Here is a 14699-nt window from a genome sequence, read left to right as displayed (position 1 = left end):
ATATTTCCCAAAGCAGTTACTTTTTTTACCCAGCTGCCATATAGTCCATGTTATAACTCTTCCAAGATCTACATGACTAACATGTGGAGATTTCTGTCCTCCTACACAGACAGATATATGGAAGCAGGTCTTTTGCCAAATATATAAAAAACCCGATTTCCCCGCTATTTTTCAAAAATGTAACCACCAGTGCAAAGAACCATCACTTTAATGTGCCATATGGCCAAACGCACTCCATAACATTCAAGGATAATCTACCCTCATAAACACACATACATACACTTATATGAAGACAAAGCATTAGAAGCAGTAGTCCAACTCATGCCAGTGAAATTAATATGACAGCTCCTCTAGTACATTTTTTCCTCAATATAGAATTTGCTTTAGTTTCAACAAGGCTTCATTCTGGTCCATAGCTCCATCTGCATGGAAAAGCTGGCAAGAACAGCATTGCATACTCCAAGTTTTAACTTTTCATTAAAAAGAGCTTGAGAAAAACTTAGAAACAGGCAACTGTTAGCTTGCCTACAGACCTCAGACACCTCCCTCCTCCAATTGCCATGATTATTTAGTAATAGTCCTAGTATTCAAGAGACCTTTGGCACCAAAGGTCTCTCTGTAATCTCTGCACAAGAAAAAGAGCTTCTGAACTCTGCTCCCACAGGAAGGGGATGAGCTATTGACAGACAACATCCAAAAATGAACGCTAGTCAAGGAGTGAGGAGCAGCCCAGCCAAAGTTTGATTTCCTGGTAAGCACACTGAATCCACACTGGCCGCTGTAGTCATTTGGCTGGTCCCACAGTAGATCAATGGTTTGAGAAGTGGTTAGGTGAGGCTCTGGCAAAGGTATTTGGGGAAAGGTCTAAGAGAGAGAAAAGAGAAAGGGGCCATTCGCAAACAGTCACCATAACTTAAAGGAATGATAATGCAAAAATCTAGCTACACTTAATTCATTTCATATTTGACTGAAAATTTAAGGAATGAAATACTCCAAAATGTAAGGAATGAAACAGAAAGCATCGCGCAAGAAAATAAGGGATATGCAAGAGAAAGGTACCTCGCAAAGTGAAAAAAAACCACTGGAGAAGCTGAGAGTACAAATAAAAGTATTATAAGGAAATAATCCTAGATTATCAATTTGGTAAGATTTCATTAGTAGAGGGAGTTACTGGCTTTTGTGGGAGCTGTAACAGAGCAGTAAGGAATATGTAACCTCCTTCCTTGAAAATCCATGACTATACTATATGAAATACACATGTGGAATAATGAGTGAGGATTAAGGTAAAATATGAATTTTGAAAATGCTGACTACTACACTGAGTACTCAGACATTCTTAATCAGTATTAACAGTGCTTATGTATAGTGTACCCTAACACATAGTAGCCATGCTATCTCTCTTAGTGCAAGCTCAGCACAGGTTAGCGTCTTATATTCATGACATCCACATTGTTTTCTCCTATAAGCAAGCATGTGAGATCACTGAATCCTTTTTTTAAATCCCCGCAAAAGTAAGATTATCTATCCAAAGCTAGGATACAGTAAAAGGTGCAGGAACACAATAACAAGGTCCACAGAATACCAAGTTCAGAAATACAACCTTGTTTCTAATGCCATGCTAATCTTCCTAAAATGAGGAACATTTGAACGGTCAGCAATAGTCCCTACAGTATTGAAAAGGGGTGACGTTCTCTTTAAAGGATTCGGGATCCCACTGTCTTGTATACAGCCATTTCCACCTATGTTAGGAGAGCATAAAATGCTACATTGTCAATTTTGTACTGTCTGAATTCTAATGTCACTCAGTGATAAATGTCAATACATGCCACAAAGAGAATAAAACCTAGTAAGTCTTCGTTTGCCTTTGGATGCACTGACACAGTAACTCTGAACATCTCATGAAGTGACATTACTAGAAGAATATATCCAATAATCTTATTCAGTGAGAAGTTCAACAGCGATGAGGAGACAATTAAATTATCAAAGAACATACCATTGTTTTAGATTTTCATTAGCTGCAGTTGATAAATACAGCATGGGTGAAGAGCAATAAGTAACAGAAGGGAGGTTAAAGATTAAAAAGAAAGCATGTTTCTTAAAACCTCTCACTTCAAAATACACCTGTTGCACACCAGTACAGCTGAAGCAGCACAGACAGAGAACGTACTAGCACTAAGTAGGTTAAGATCTACTAAGATTTGCAATTTTGATGAGTTTTTTAGAAAAGGTAAAAAATACCAGGACTGGGTATCTCATGACATAGGACCTGCTAACAATTTATAGTTGACAGCAGTTGAATATAATTACCTCCAAAGAAATGCCTTTTGCTACCTCAGACAATACTCACAGTCCACTCAGGCAAGTAATATCACTCAGATATCCTCACAGGTCATATGGGTTACAAGCACATCTCCACTTCCAGGCTCCCATACTTGCTCGCTCCTCCACTTCAGACATAGGTGATCCAGCTCTGTGTGGACCTATACTATCTGCTGAGCAGAAAACACTCACTATTCATGAATGTGCTCACAAAGTGTGGATCCCTGTATGTATTCTAGATATATGCTTTGGAATACTCTTTGGAGCAGTATAACAGGATTGTTGATTTAAAAATATTTATCCCTAACAGATAGTTTCCAATATCTTTTTACTTGCTTTTCCTTTTCATTGTAAGAATATATAACAATTATTTTTCCAGATACAGACTAGAAATGGTAATTGAATAGTTCTGTCAGTTTGACATCACTACTGCAAATAACTCTGCATAGCATATCTGTAATAAAAGCAGCAATAAGGACAGCAATAGTCCCTCAGTTCTGCTATAATCTCACCCTTTCTTTCCTATCAGATCGATTGTAGTCATTTTATACACTATTTTTATGGGCTAGTTTATCCGTCTTCCTCTTTTTTTTTTTTAATTTTTCAACCTACTATATACTAGTTTACCTACTATAAACTTAATTTTGGTATGATTGTTAATTTTGGGCTTCATTTTCCCTTATGTCAAAGGAAGACATAGTCAAATATGAATTCTTTTATGATTCGGGTTTTACTGTCAGAAAACAATATATTTATAGAAACTGCCCAGTTAATATTCACAGCCTTCTGTTTATATGTTCTCTCCAATCAATTTTTCTCATATTTATTCTCAATTTAGAAGATAGGCCTTTCTGAAACAGCATCATTGGCTGCATTTTTTCTTTCATTTCTTATAGGCAATAATCAACTTTATCTTTGCCACAAAAAAATGTTTCCTAGATGATAAAAAATATGTAATACCTTTTATGATTTGAAATTATCATGTATATTTCTCTGGCAATCTTAATGACATTCTACTAAAGCTGCATGAGATTTTCATACATATCCCCAAAACTGAAATTTCCCATTAAAAATTACTATTATTTTTTCCACATGATATGGAAAGTTACATTAAGAACCATTTTCTGCTATGGTTTGATTCAGTAGTCTTTAATAGATACCTCCAGGCTTTTACTTAATGTATATAACTCAGTCTTCAGGGCCAGACTACTCAGTGAAATATACATTACAGAAAGAGGGATATCAACATGAACATTCACTGAAGGTGAGTTTTTTCAACCTCTTTCCAGTTCAAAAGAGAAATTCATTAGGATTTTAATCCCCTGCACCATATGCAGTCGCAGTTCATGTGGGCGTTAAATGCAATAAATCTCTTATTGAAGTAGTAGACTGTGCACTTCATAGGAGTGGGGTCACCATCTTTCCCCTTCAGCAGCTGTGCCTTCAAGAACCCTAACAAAAATGTACCTCAGTTCTTTAAATGATGTAACAAATAGGAAAGCTTGCCTCTGGAAAAATAATATATAACCACTGGTACAAGAACCTGCCAGTCCAATAAGGGCTCACAAATAGAGCACTGGCAGAGAAAATTATTGTAAAACCAAACAGCTAAGTAAGAACCCTTAACACAACATGTATGCCCCTTGGCAGAGAAACTCATGGAATTTAATACTTTTTTTTTTGCACACTTCAGATGAAACTCATGCAGTGAGGGAGGAAAGAATATGTTTCCCTAACTAAACCCTTTCCTGTGTTTGTAGATCGTTTTCTGTGGCTTTTAAAAGGCAAATCATAACATTTTTGTTAACTTGATTATAACTGTCACAATATTCAGTAATTGATGTGAATAGTTAAGGCAAACAGATTACACTATCACCACATTCTCCTAGGCATGACTGAGAATTCAGACAAAAAATATGACATTTTACAAAATAGCTGGTTTTGTTAATACACACTGAGTTTTTCCTGTGGCAGTAAAAGTACAAGATCAGGTTGCTCAGATCCCCATCTAACTTGGCCTTGAATGTTTCCAGGGATGGGGCAACTACCACCTGTCTGAGCAACATGTTCCAGTGCCTCACCACCCTCATTGTAATAAATTTCTTCTTTTTATCTAGTTTAAATCTACCCTCTTTCAGTTTAAAGACATTATGCCTTGTTCTATCACAAAAGGCCCTACTCAAAGTGTTTGTCCCAATCTTTCTTATAAGCCCCGTTTAAGTACTGAAATGCCTCAATAAGGTCTTCTGGTAGCTTTCTCCTCCCCAGGCTGAAAAACCTCAACTCTCTCCGCTTTTCTTCATTCCTCTGATTGTTTTTGTGGCTCTCCTCTGGACCCACTCCAACAGGCCCATGACTTTTCTGTACCAAGAGCTTCAGAGCTGGACATACTACTCCAGGTAGGATCTCGTCAGAGCGGAATGGAGTGGTAGAATCACCTCCCTTGACCTGCTAGTCACATTTCTCAGAATACTGTTGAACTTCTTGGCTGCAAGAGCATATTGTTGGCTCATGACTCATGTCTAGCTATTTATCCATCAGAACCCCCAAAATATCTCAGCAGGGTTGCTCTCAATTCCTTGATCCCCTAGCCTGTATTGATATCAAGGGATGCCCCGACTGAAGTGCAGGAACTCGCACTTGGCCTTGTTGAACTTCATGATGTTCACAGACCCACTTCTCAAGCTTGTGTAGATCCCTCTAGGTGGCATCCTGTCACTCAGGAAAGTCAAATGCACCATTCAGCATTTTCATGTCACCTGAAAACTTGCTAAGGGTGCACACAGTCCCACTGTTTGTGTCATTGATGACGGTCTTCATAGAATCATAGAATGTTTTGAGTTGGAGGGGATAGTCTACTTCTAAGTCCCCTGCTGTGGGCAGGGACACCTTCCACCAGGTCAGGTTGCTCAGCCTCATCCAAACTGGTCTTAAGCATCTCCAAGGATGGTATAGAAACAAGTAAAGGAATATAAAAGGAATGAAACTGGTCACATGGAAGAGTTACTACAGAACCAGCTAGCTCATACATATTGCAGAGCTGCATTAGGACAGAAAAATGGTCATTAGTGAATAAAAATCAAAACAGTCCTTTTAATTAATTCTTTGCAAGACAGAAGTCCCACTTACACTAGTTTATAGAGATACTCTCATCCCAGCCTCTTCCACCTCTCCTCTAATAGCTGGGTTTAGAGAATAAAACTACAGTAAATTGTTGGTCTAGAACTGATGAAGACCCAAGAATAGTGAAACTTCCATCCCTAGCTCCCTACTTCACATTCCAGTCAAGACAATGGTATCTGATGGGCTTTAGTAATTTAATGAGTAGGCAGTAACACAGTGCATAACAAGTGAGGTGAGTACCTCCCATCCCTGTCACAGCTGGCCAACTTTTATGCCATCTGGATGCTAGCGAAAGTTCAAGGTACAGGAACAGAATTAGTGTCTGTTTAAAGTCTTAACTCAGTCTTTTGCTTAAGGTCATGACTACAGTACAATAATAAGAATTGTGAGGAAATCTGCACTGTTACTATTCATCTTGCACTCCCCTCATTGATAAACAGGCTCTTCACATGCTTGGCTTGATTTTCCATGTAACATGGTATGCGAGTGAAGTGATTATTAACACGAAAGTGAAGAAAGGTTTGTAAGCGATAATAAAATGTGTTGGAGACCTAAATTAATATTACTCAAAAATTACTCCCACTGGCTTCCAGGACTAGGTCTGACCCTTACAGCAATCTATCTTCAAAATATATAGTGAAGGAAATGCACCAACTCCACGGTGTTCTAGAAATCAGTTCATACTATGTTGTCCACATAAAAATGAAAAGAAACCATATCCATGCTTCTGAAGATTATTTTAATGCATAGGACTCTACGGATCCCATAGATGCCAAATAACTGAAAAGAGTTTCCTCAAATACAAAGGGCATTACTTAAACGCTCTGAACTGCTACTGGTTTGCACACAAACCCTCATTCATTTAACTTATCTTCTTGTGACACTTCTGAATAAGCTTTATCTAGTTGCATGTGAAACCATTTTTTGTTGGAGATTTTGCTTTGTTTTGGGGTTGGCTGGTTTCCTTTTTTAATTCTCCTAGTTTCCTGGTTATATTGCTCCCCCACAGTCTGCAACAAATTCTCTGGGAGATTTCATTCAGTAGTCTGATACTGCCTCTCACCCTTCTGCAAGCAGCAAGGGTAAATCTTGTCTCAGCACAGTGAACACAGAATTTAAAAAGTTCTTACAGCGGTGTTAGTGTTTAAATTTACAGAAGTTCTGAAATATAGCTGAAATGCATTTTAATCTGCCCAAGGAATAGATTCAGTCCTGGGAAGTTCATTGTTTTTTCTAATTGTCAGTGACTGCTACACTTTGCTTGCCTGCAGCTATCCAATTAACATATCATCACTGTACAAAATATTGTAATATGCTCAATGTCCTAATAGCAAGAGCCTCACATTCCACTTCTATCCAACAATTTAATTGTGTTCCCAACATACTAGCAAATGATGAGGAAAAACATACAGATATATGCAGAGAGCACCATTAAAACACCTTTCTCTACTGCTGCGCAAAGTTCTGTGGAGATACCCCTGGTTGTTATGTATATTGAGAGAGAGAAAAACAGAGAGGAGGAAGAAAGGCTCAACTCCAGAAGTGGAAAACATGTAACTTGTGCCCTGATATATTGCTATGGCAACATTTAAACAATGAACAGAAAGCCCTGCAGAATTCCGCTCTTGCTTCCTTGGATACCAAATGTAAATCCTGATTCTCTTCTATTGTGTGCAGGCAAAAGCATCTGATTTTTGCCTTTTCCTCTAACAGACAGCAAAGTATCCAGGCCCCCCAGCAGGAAATATGCATCAATTCAATTCCATGTACTGCAGCTTGTGAATATGCAATTAAAACACATGACTAGCACACTCATCTCCCCCTTCCGTCCCCATTTTTGTCACCCAAGAGGAAAAACAACCATGACAGCACAGCTAAATAACAGATATCCTTTTCTGAAAAATGTCATTAAAAAAAAAGCACTCCAAAATGTTACAAGCCAAGCCCCAATGTCTTGCGCCATTTACAGGAAATGGAGGCAAGAGCCTTTCTAAGGGCAGCTTCTTGCTCACTCTGCTAGACTCGAGCAAACTGCAAGGCTGCCTTCCAGACCACCATGTCTCCTGCTATTACAAAACATTTCTCATCTCAGTTGTCCTGTGGGGGTAATGCTTTAGAAGATAAGGAGGCTTGGTTTTTATTAATTTTCATACAGTAGTGGATAGATGGGGATGCAAAGGAGGGCACCTGTTAATAGCAGCCCAAAAGTCCAGTCAGCTTGACTACTCTAGAAATTACTTGCTAATTGCACTTTTCCAGAGTAATTTTGCTTCCAGATTACAAGCAGCACCAATTCCAGCACCCTTCTTTCTCTCCCGTTTCCCTCACTAGCCATCAGAAATAAAGGGATATCTCCAAACCACAGTGAAGGCACACTGGCAAGCGTGATATGAGGCCCTGGCACACTGCTGCTGTGCACAGTGCACTCCTTCAGTGAAAATATTGCAACTTTGCTTGTGGACAGCTTGGTTTCTGAGTTTCCACCAGCACCAAGCTCTCTCTAAATGTGCTTAAATCCTATTCTAAGCTCCACTTAAAATCTTCCTGTCTCATATTGCTACAAGAAGAATTTTCATGTCAAATGGGAGACAGATTTTTAGGTCACAGGCAAATAATTCTAAAGCCTATATGTAGGAAACCATGATAGCACCTCGGGAGTCCCTTTCTTTACCTCAGTCTCAGATAACTGCTGGTATTGGCTCACATCATGAGCATTTTTTTCTTGGGTCTCACCCAGACTGAAAGTCTGAAAGTCCATTTTTCATACATCAGTGCTATCAGGCTGGGAGATACTGTAACAAAAAATTTACTGCACCAGCAAACTAAACATGTTCCTATTCTAGATTAGCTCACATCATTCCTGACATATGGAAAGACATGGTCTAACTATCCCTTTGCATTACCAACTACCATTTGCCGAGAACATCTGAAGTTTGAGATGCATGATCTTTGACCTTCTGATGAAGAACTAGAACAAATGGAACAGAACCCTCCAAAACAGAATTCTCTTTCTTTCTATACAAGTATTTTGTGCCTAAATATACACATAATGATTCCCTGCCCAGTGCCAAAATCCCAGCTACCTGCGGTCATTATGAAAATCACTGTCCATAGTTTGAAGAGAAGTCTGCCGGACTAGCATATGCTGTTGAATGATACACCCATGCTCAGGCACATGCAAGGGAAGTAGCAGACACAGCCAGCTCTGGATTCTGCTTGAGAAGTTTTGCTGCTGGATGTTTGGATTGACTTTTTTGGTCACTTAATTTATGATAAGCTCGTTGGGCTCTGGGTAAACTCCAGCATAGAGGCTGGAAAATGCTATACTTATTCCAACTTTGAGATTGAATCAGTTAAATCTGGGTTGTTCCATGTGTCTTTTGGCTACTGTATAAAGGGAATGATTCACTGAAGTGTGAAACTGTTGCCTCTTTAGAAGCAGACATGCATCCCTAGCTTTTTAATGTTGACAATGTTTGCCTATTTCAGCCCACATTGGTAGCTAAATTTTCCCATTGCTTCCTTAATCGCATAGAGGAAATCCTCCTGCTAGTTATTTTACAAAATGAATGAGGCACCTATGGCAGCTTTCTGTTGTCAAAAACTGGACTTGCTCTATCAAATTTTCTGTTTATGTTTTCACTTGACAGCAATCCAGGGAAAAGCTTGGAGATGCCTTTTCCTTAGCCAGCTTCTTTTTCCTTCAGTAATTACTGAGCAGCAGCTTAACATAAATTTAGCTGCTCTGTTACTGCAAGTGCTGATGTAAGTATAGCCCACTATAAGGCACACACTTACAATGATACATGAAGAAATGGAGAACACAGTTTTGTGCTTATTTTCAGATGCTGACAAACTTATTACTCATTTAATGTCCCACCAGGAAACATGTGCCAAGAGAAATAAATGAGGCTAAAACACTTCATACTAAACTAATTTAGCTATACTTAGAAAGACAAGAGTAATTGGAGCTGGAAGGAACAATTCTTGCTGTGCCTGCTTCCTTCTTTTTCTAAAGACTACAGCACAAAGGGTCTGATCTATTCACATGGCCAAACAATATAGCCCAGGTTTCCTTAGGAGTAGAATTGCACCTTAAATCTCAAGTCTTTAAAAGCAATCAGTGTTTAAGATGTGTGACCACCAAGCAGGAGCACATGAGACACATAAAGGTTTCATTTCCATTATGCTTGAAGATTCAGGAAGTTCACATGAAGTAACAGTGGTGATATGAGTGAACGCAGGAAGAGGGGAAAAAGGAAGATGCCAATACTTATGTATGTATTTATCCAGGGAAGTTAGAGCTGTGGTTTGTATTGTTTCATACAGGACGCTTGTAAAGGGGAAAACATTGCCAGAAAAAAATATTAAAATCTAGCCCTACTAACAGGTCTCCTATCCCTGCCTTTTCTCCCTTCCTTCAGAATATTGCAGCTAGACAAAGTAAAATGAGTGGTAAGTCTAGTTCTGCGCCTTGCCTGTTCAGTGGCTCATTTAATTAGCAGTTTCTCACTCTCTCTCTTCCTCTCCCAGTTTTGACCTAATAGTTTTATCAGGTGCCTCTACATGTAAAGGCCAAGGTTGATGAGGGCAGAGGTGAGGGAGGAGAAAAGGGATAGAAAGAGAAATAAATCTCTCTATCTACAAGATAAACAGTCGTGCCAGAAGAGAGGACGGAAGTGGCATTCCTCACCAGAGGAAAACAAGGACCTCTCTTCTAAACACCATATTATTCTACACCCTCACACCTCATTTCTCCAGGAAGTCAAAGACATTTATGAGTCTGTCACTCATCATTGCTAATCTATGAACCCCACAACCTACAATTTTAACAACCTTAATTATCTGCATTATCAGTATATTAACAAAACCCTCCTAACATCACAGTATTCTCTCACTGTTTGTCAAAGTAAATTTTCAATTGTCTTAGAAGTCCTGGGGGAGTCTGAAGGATTCACCACAAACCCACAAAATTTTTCCTAGGAGATCTGGAGGGCATGGATGTTTAATACAGCAGTTTCCTAGACTCCCCTTCAACAGAAGAATATCCTCTTTCTGGCTCTTTACTGCTATTTCTTAGTGATGGAGTGTAAAATGTACCATTTCTCTCAGAGATACCTCCTCAAAATCCATTAAAACCTCTTGTCCTACACCCCTCTACTCCCACCAAATGCCATCTTTCACCTCCCTCCTTGATTATAAAAATATCCTGCTAATACACCATGTTGATCTGCAATGTCAGACTGAATGCCAGCATTCAAATCTGAGCCTCTCTCTTTTTTAAATACTTTAACTAAATATAGAAACAAGCAAACCTCCTCTGTGCATCCAATTCTATGCAACTTACATCCAGCTGCATAGACTGGGCAATCAGGCAGCACCCCCCACTCACTGCAGGGGCTTTCTCAAAATATTACTTTGCTAGTGACAATTTACAAATGCTACACATCCATGCAGGCAGGCATCTGCAACATCCTAATGAGGTTAGAGTTTTACCAACGGGAACATTCAACCTAATGTGAGAATTCAGATGTGTCCCCGTTCCTTCCCTTCTCCCTTCCCAACTGCTCCCCTCCAGCCATTATCAAAATCTAGTCAGATTCTTTATTCAGAGGAGGTAAAGACCAAGAAAAGAGGGATAAGGAAGAAGGAAGATAGGCAACAGGGCATATTTCCTTTTCTAAAAAATAATATAATGGAAAGTGTACTTACTGTATCCTCAAAGTCCATCCAGCTGGAAATCCGAGTGGTTATGAAAAACCAGGGTGAGGGAGGGGTTAGAAAACTATTTCATCTCGGCAACCAAACCAAAATTAAAAACAAGGAAAAAAATAAAAATAAAGGATATCCAATTGCAATTTCCCAACAATTTCTGTCCATACAGCTGCCAATCCAACCCAACACAGCTGAACTCTCCCCCTCTGTCAATTTTGCTTTCTTCTGCTCTGCCTTTTATTTTTTCCTGTGGCTTTCAACTTTCCTGCTTAAAATTGCTGTAGTGGTAACGTTGATGCTTGCCTTCACTGGAGAAGAGTGGTTTAAAGTAACAGGAAAAAAAACCAAAAATCTTTGCAGAGGATGATCCTTCTCCTTTCTGAAACTTTTCATTCCACTGTAGATCCTTTGCTTAGTTTCCATTTTCTGAGGTTTTCTGCCTCTCTGGCTCCTCTGATCTCCATTGCTCTCTATTTGTTTTTTCTCTGGAGAGCAAAAAAGGCTGTATTTCTTTTTAAGCAAACCTCCATTCGTATTCTTTTAATGTAATTTTGTTGTGACTGTTAAGATCCAGGTCTTGCTAGGCAATATTCTTCTTGCCCCTTCTTTGCTGTACTATCAATTATCCAATCTGTGTGTCTCCACATTAGAACAGGGATTCCCATTCTTCTTTTTCTTTATTCCCCACACTTTCTTTAGAAAAGAATCTTCTCTAGAATTTAAATTTTTATTCGTGTCTATCAAAACAATAAACTTTTTGTCTTTCTTTCCCCTTTCCAAAGATCTGATTAGATTTCCAATCACAACCCAGTGCGCAATTGTATTTTTGATTTCAGCAAGAAGTCAGCAATCCACAGCATCAGCAACCTCTCCTCGCTTCAAACTCCACGTTATATCCTTTTGCCTTCCCTTCAACTCCTCTGCATTTTCATAATATCACATTAAATGGAATGAAGGAGGGAGGGAGTAGAGAAAAATTCAAGGTTCCCACCAGCTGTCAAGAATAAATCCATCTCCTTGTTATTTTTCAAACACTTGGGATGGGTGTTTTTAACGCCCACTCTCCTCTTTACCACCCCCTACCCCCACCTTTTCAAAATCTTTCTGATGTTAAAACTCCCCCCACCGGGCACAAAAGAAGCCTCTTAGCTTTGTCCTCTTAGCTCTAAATTTCACAAGCACCCTTTGCTTTTCATTTCAGCTTCCTCTCCATCTTTTGTCCAGCAGCTATACAGATTCAACAGCACCGAGATGGATAAACTTCTATTTCTTCTTTGAGGAGAGAGAGAAGGAAAAAGAGGAGGAAGGATAAAAGCTCTCCAGTCTCTGCCTCCTTTTTCCTTCCTTTCTCTATTTCAATGCAGGTCTGATCTCCTTTCCAAGCTGAGCCTGGTTTATTTTCAATCTACAACTTGGATTTCCCTTCTGCACAGCACTGAGTTAGTCTCTCATCTTCTTTCACACGCCAGTTATCTTCCCCCTTTTCTTCCTACCTTCCTGCCTCCCTGCCTTCCAAGATGACATATTCCCAGGAGCGCAGCGGCTTCTTCCATTTTTTAGTTTCATCCCTGAAATGCAGAGCCCTTTACAGAGCCGAAACCCTTCCTCCCTCCCGTTAGCTTCAGCTTGAATTCTCGCTGTCTGTGCATGTACGTACGCATGTATGTATACATCCAGTTCCTGACAGCTGCTGTTGTTGCTCCTGGGAGTATCTCTGCTTTTCTGTCGCTCTGGGTTTCTCCTACTTCCCACCCTTCAGTGGCACCCTAGGATTTACGAATGTCCCAGGGCCAGTCTTTCTGGCTATTCTCTTCCTTCTCCCCGCTTTCTCTTCCCCATACCCCGCCTTCTCCCTCCCCCCCACCCCCAACCTTTCTCTGCTTGTGATCAGTAAAATACAATTATCCAATTACTTCCCATCATCTTAGCACTGATTGGTCAATTGCATTAACACTTGATGTCAGGGAAAGGGTATAGGAGCTGCTCCTATGTGGCACTGCTGCCACCTGGTTGACAGTCTGGGAACAAATTCAAGCTTACCTTTAGAAGTGTACAAGTCTGAAAGCAGTAATTGAAAATCAAGGGATCATCTTAAGGAAAAGAATATAAAAACTCATATTCTTAAAAGCTTTTCTGATTCTGACAGTTCAACAAGTACAAGTCTAGCTGCTGAAGCAGAAGGAATGACAGTAAAATGAAATGAGGTATAAAGTTGACTTTGCAAAAGAAGTGCAAAACAACTAGAGGTACCAGCTCTAGCCATAGATGCAGAAGTATGACAATAACATGAAAAGAGGTATAAAGTTATCTGTAAATAATTGTACCATTGTAACAGAGCAATTAATTTGCATGGAAAGACAATCTGGATTTAATTACAGAAAAGAACATTTGTTCTAAACTTGTATACAAATGGAAGTAATTTAAAACTCAATTTTGGCAGATGTTCCAGGCCAAAAGCCCTACAAAGTTCTTCAAGGTTTCAGTGGGTTTAAGTGATGCTTAAGTGAGCTGTTAAGTGACAGCAACACAATGGAACAATGTCTAGGCTCACCTACTGAATCTGCTACACTTTGATTAGAATGATTTCTGGCTGGGATTTTTCAGGTTTCTAAACTGACTTCCTTTTTTGGGCTAGTAAAGTACTGATGTGTTTGTTGGATACTTAACTACTTACCAAAGAATTCTTAGATGTACTTATTAATGCTATCTAAAATGCTCAAATTTGTGCTTGTGTCTTGTTTTTTCAGGGACCTAATTCAACAGAAATTTTAGAGAAAGCTTTGCATATACAAAGTTAGATACAATACCCTTTTCAGGATCAAGGGAAACATAATTCAGATGATCTATGTGCCAGCATTTGTCTCTCTCAAATTCAGAAAAAAAGTTATTTATAGATCTAACTCCTCCACACAACCACCAAAAAAGAATTAGTCAGGCGCTTTCCTGGTAATTATAGCAAATTTCATATATTAAGGAGTAACTCCAAGTTATTCCATACGTGCAGTAATATAGCTAGTTCTTTGCTCAGTCCTCTCTCAAACAGCCAAGTTATGTTTGGCTTTACCCAGCAGGTAGTTAAACACTAGTCATTTGCTCACCCCCACCCAGTGGGATGAGGGAAAGAATCGAAGAAAAGTAAAACTCATAAGTTGAGTTTGAAACAGTTTCATAGGATAGAAAAGGAAGGAAGTAATAATATTAATAATAATAATAATAATAACAATAACAGCATCAACAACAATAATTATAAAAGGCTATACAAAACAAGCAATACACAATGCAACACAAAAACCACATCATTATACCAGCTACTAGGAAGAAAATTAAAAATACGCCACCTGAAACCAGAACATTTACTATCTTTACTTAGCTTTCAACTTTAGTGTGAAACCAGCATAATTGAAAAATAAAGAAAATTTTTTTAAGTTATAAATCATTTTATAAGATTTTCTAGGATTAGAAATTCCATAAGTTACTTGAGTTCAGTCAAGCAGCACTTACTGAATCATTAACATTGACTTCCAGATTAATTTTACTGACTC

The 14699-nt window shown here is 38.9% G+C and overlaps 1 protein-coding gene across 6 annotated transcripts in view; it reads right to left on the bottom strand.

Moving 5' to 3' along the window:
- The window catches only part of LRRC4C (leucine rich repeat containing 4C), a 548021-nt gene that overhangs the window by 97518 nt on the left and 435804 nt on the right, over positions 1-14699 (bottom strand). The window contains exon 1 of one of the 6 annotated variants that reach the window (XM_069858068.1): positions 12815-12974. The exons of 4 other annotated variants lie outside the window; for them this stretch is intronic. The gene's annotated coding sequence lies outside the window, so the exon portion shown is untranslated. Of the gene's footprint in view, positions 1-11154; positions 12212-12814; positions 12975-14699 lie in introns of those variants that run through there. One more of the 6 variants, XM_069858063.1, reaches the window with a different exon arrangement.

Source organism: Phaenicophaeus curvirostris, chromosome 5 (assembly GCF_032191515.1).
Source record: "Phaenicophaeus curvirostris isolate KB17595 chromosome 5, BPBGC_Pcur_1.0, whole genome shotgun sequence".
Lineage (NCBI taxonomy): Eukaryota > Metazoa > Chordata > Aves > Cuculiformes > Cuculidae > Phaenicophaeus > Phaenicophaeus curvirostris.
The sequence above is the reverse complement of the archived record's forward strand: the minus strand, read 5'-3'. Positions and strand labels throughout refer to the sequence as shown.